Below are 5,152 nucleotides of genomic sequence, written 5' to 3' on the forward strand. Positions count from 1 at the left end.
TATATATCCTATTGTGAATATAGGAATCCAGTTCTTAGCAAAAGATTTAATAAGAACAATTGCATATTTACCGGAGAGTCGAAGTTGGGAAATTATTTGAAAGTAAGCTATTTTATGCTTTAGTTGTTAATTGGTTTATTTTAAGTTATTTCGAGGTAGATTAAATTGTTAAATTTCGAAGAAGTCTAGGTCAGATAAATCCAAGCGCTGAATTGAAATTAATCAGTAACCGATACTAATTACACTATTTATGCTTAACACATTAAACTTTCAATTATCAAACTTGATAAAATTATTATTATATAACCAAGAATGAATAGGTTGCTCCTTTTTTTGTAGTACATGATTGTATTTCCTATCCGTTTTTGCCTTTTAAACCATTGATGTAAAACTATCGATAGCTCCGATACTATCGAAACCAAACTATCTCATTGATAGCTTAAAATCACCTAACTGTAGATAATCATGATCCTTTCCGGCTGGACCCGCCCAACTAAGAGCCCCAGAGAGGGGCTTTTTACTCTTGAAATATTTCCTTCAAACGGGAAGAGGAGAGTATAAGATAGAGTTAGAAATAGTTGAATAGAGCAATATTTAAAAACGGCGTGAAGCTAATACTTGTAATCTTGGAATAGACAACCGATGGAAAAATATTGGTTGCAATATCACTGGTTTTACTTTTTTTTTTTCAATAATTTATCTACTTTTAAAACTAGTAAATATAGAATTTTTAACTTTAACTTTGAATATAAAATTTTTACATTTAAAAAAAAGTAGAAAAAGCGAGAACAGCTAAATAGGTGTCAATAGCCTTCAAGAAAAAAAAATATGGTGCTGTGTACGCATTACACAACTTTCACTCCCTTATGAAACAAAATATTGTGTAGATTAGAAGAATAATGTAAAATTTATAGCTGTTTTTCTGATTTCTGAAAACATAAAATCAGGGAAGGCAAAAATTATGAACAATAAATGTTCATTTTGCTGTTGCTATTAAAGTTTTATTTAGTGGTTCCTTGAGGCGGAAGTAACGAATATAAATTTTGTTCTTGACAAGAACACGATAATTTAACAAAGATAACAAAATCGTAATGCAATCGGGAAAGATCGGGTGCTCTCGGCTTTTCCTTTTCGAACCGGATGAATCTGTATTTGTTTTCATTTTTGTTCTTTAGTTATTCATAAAATTATTTAGTATTTTATATTTTTTATTATTGCTAACAATGAGAACTGTTTATTTTTTTCAGATATATAAAAATAAAAGTACTTTAAAAGATGATTTTTTAATGTTTTTTACGACTATTACAACGAGGATAAGAAGCCTTGCTGCGAAATTGTACACTGACCTTGGGAGTTAAATTAAAATCAGAAGTTTTTTTTTCCAGAATATCGAAAAAATATGAAGAAAGATTCGATAGACGTTGCTGTCACATCCCAGGCATGTACCCACCTCATTATATAATTTCAGTTTCGTACGACTTTTCGTTTCTAAGCAAGGTTGTTCACAGACATACATACCGTTTTGTTTGACTGAGAGGACCTCAAAACATATGTATCTGTCGAAAATTCGAATTCGAAATTCAAAAAAAACCTATACTGCCTCAACATATGAAGGGTCAGGATACTTAAGTAATCTCTAAAGAAGCTCTATTTCTTAAACAGTGGTTGATTAGTTAATTATCATGGTCAACTGTCCATTTTACTTTTCAGAGGCTGAGCTGGACTTGTCCCCAGGTGCCCCCTGAACCCACAGGATTGACTCACGGTCTCAATTGACAGATTAAATAGTTATCTGCTACAGCCGGGCTATAATCCTGTCCCTGTATATACTAACACAACACCTTACTCATTGGGCTACCCTGCTTCATATAGCCTCTAAGGGAAGGATTAGCTTTTCTGTGATCTAAAGCAAGAAAAAACTTCTTTTTTTTCTATCGCAGAAGAGAAATGTAACGTAAATCATTTAGGAACTTTAATTTTACTTTCGGATAATGAAGATTTAAACAAGTTGTCAAATAACTCTATAGTGTCTTGTTTTTGCCTGAAAGAAATGATATTTGGGAATTGGAGCGGTTTAATTTATACAAATTTCTCTATTAATAACAAAAAAAAAAAAGAAATGAGGTATAAACAAACAACCGAAGAATCATTCAAAAAATCGGTTCATCACAAGAAGTGAATCAGTTCAGTTGAATTAATTGTTTTTTTCCGATTTCTACATTGGGTCATTACTAATGTCTTCGCCATTACATTTAATATCGCTTTAACATTACTCTGAACTTGAATAAGTACTATGAGTTAAGTGTACTAGTAACTCCTGGGTATGGCCTTTAATACTAACATTCAAAGAAAGCTGACTTTGTCTATCAGCATATTAATTATGAATCCAATGTATCAAGATGAAACATAAAAACAGACCATTAGCATATTATATAATCTAAACACGAGAACAAATATTGAAGAATCATTTATAACATATGATACAAAATGGAATGTCCTCGTGTTATAAGTATCGCATCATCAGAATACTGATTACGAACGTCCATTTCTTTTCCCCCAAGCCCTACATCCGAAGTTTGCTCGTCATTGTTAGATGTAAAAGACTCTATGGCATTAGTCATCCCTGATACTCATTATAGATGGGACCAATCCACAAGATTATATTTTTCACTGCGGATGATTCAGTCCAAGTGACATCAATGAATCAGCTCAAACTCGACCGGCATCTTAACTACCAGCATGTTGGAATAATAAGCGTTTTCCCAGATCTGGTATCCTTCCCAGCGTTACATTATCATATAATTGAACAGGATCTGAACTATATACGGTGTAGCAACAATGGACACAATGTCATCATCCCATCTATATCTTGGTGGATGGACCTATTATTCACTAATAAACCATTGATAAACAGCCAGTGATTCGTCCATTCTCTAATCTTTTAACACTTAATGAAAATTTCAAGTTACATTATAAAGTTCATGAATGCTGAATGGCTAATTGTATTGTATTCATAATTCCAAAACTGTTTACAAATAACATTATGATTCTATATTAACCAATATCTAGATTTCTACTCCGTATTAGGGTGTTAAAAACTATCAGCCAAAAGAAATATGAGAGTTTCAACATTGTTGCTCTAAATTCAAATCAGGACAATTGGAGTTCTGGCAATGGCCAAATTCTCCACTCAAGTTGAGTGTTTGCGGCTTTAGCGCACTTGCTCATTCTCCACTGGCTCACTACAAGTGATGCGGGGAGAGGGATGCGCTGGGATCTTTTGAGCTCTGCTCTACCCCCCACATGTGGAGATAGAGTGTGCTCAGGGATCCTAAGGTCGATTGTGTGAATATTGTATATAAGAGTGTAAATGTGATTAGAGATTATATATTTTTTTCATACTCTTAGATTGATTATGTTCATTTTCTTTATCCTTCTATTTGTGTATATTTTAAGAGAGATTTTATTTATTTTTATGTACATTTTTTTATTTATTTCATTTATTTTATTTTATTTTAGTATGAATGTGAACCACATGTCAACTCATACTAAAATAAAATAAAATACACAATAGTGTGGCAGATTGTAATATCAATCAATTAAATAAATTTAAAAAACAAATTCAAGTCAATTTTTTTTAATATCACACTTTTTCACTCATTAAGGTATATACACATATACAATTTTTTTAAAGTATGAACATTATCACTTATTGTTTCTAAATTGTTTGACAATTCAATGCAAAGGTGATGTTTGCTTGTTATCTACACGTCACCAACGTTTTCTAACCATGATGGAGGGGGATCAAGTTTTTCATTTTGTGGGACCGCCACTTAATGAAAAAGTCTACGCCCCTAAGATTTGTACCGGCGCCGCCTGCAGATCTCAAAACGATAGACCTAGGCATAACTGTCTAAGGACCGTAAGTAAAATGACGGGTTTGGGAGCATTTAGTTGAGACTTCCAGAAAGTGCTTCTCTAACACCAACTATATTCACACGCCAATATCAATCTCCTGACTAAGTTGGAGCGTATAAACACTCAAATCCTTGAAAACCTTTTATATTTTAGACAGCAAGAAATTTGATATAAATAAAAACCTCACTTTAACGTTATTCTTGATTACTGAATTTCAGCTCATTTGATCTACAGGGATTCGTTAGATGTGCCATAATGTAGCAAGAAATATACATATCAGATATACAAGAAAACCTCCAAAACCGTATATATATATATATCTTATGAAACAGATAAAGTATTAAAGTTTTAAATATGTAATAATACTTTTTTCACCAAACTATTACATATTGGTTTTGAGTTTGATTTGGTTGGTTTATCTTTTGTTACCAATCAATTTTTTATACATATTTTTTAATGAATGTATACTCAAATATCTTTCTGTCAAAAGAATTTTCAACAGTTAAAAAAAAATCCTTTTATGCAATTATTTTGTATTTTGTAATTGATCTTCTTGTAGTATATATGTTATAAACGGTCGACTATCAAATAAACTAGCATATGCGCGTCATAAATAAAATTCCTTATGGACGACACCATTCTTATTTACAACAATGTTTGAGCGGACCTACTAACATCCTTAATTTAATTCGTTCGCAATGTTGCAGGTAAATGTTTTCGCCTCTACTTTGGAATGCAGACTGACAAATAAACAAGACAAAAGGTTCATTTATAACAAAGTGTTGTGACTGAGGTGCAGATCTGAGCGAGGAGCAGTGCCAATATTCCGGTCACACTGCTCAGAGAGCTCTTTTGGATTCAGGAGTCTCCTCTTACTTTGTCTCCAACTTGACACTTCCACACTCCTTGTATTTAGATCACCACTAAATTAATTTTCAGAGAGCAATATAAAATACTTGAATATCTGATATCATTCAAAACACGTACGGTGACCAGAACACTTTTTTTGACTGTGTATAATTGTATCAAGCAATGAAAGTATTCAATAATTCCTATATTACTACCAAAAAATCTACTAAAACTCTATAATAATAAATTAACAAAGATATATATATTTTTTTTAAATTAGGAATGATGAACCACATGACTACATTTTTGGACCATGTGTGTGTATAACATGTTTTATATGTAAAATATATTTGAAATACATATCAGTTCTTATGGTATATATATA

This window comes from Halyomorpha halys, unplaced genomic scaffold (genome assembly GCF_000696795.3).
Source record: "Halyomorpha halys isolate HHAL.00 unplaced genomic scaffold, Hhal_1.1 Scaffold320.1, whole genome shotgun sequence".
In the NCBI taxonomy this organism is placed as follows: domain Eukaryota; kingdom Metazoa; phylum Arthropoda; class Insecta; order Hemiptera; family Pentatomidae; genus Halyomorpha; species Halyomorpha halys.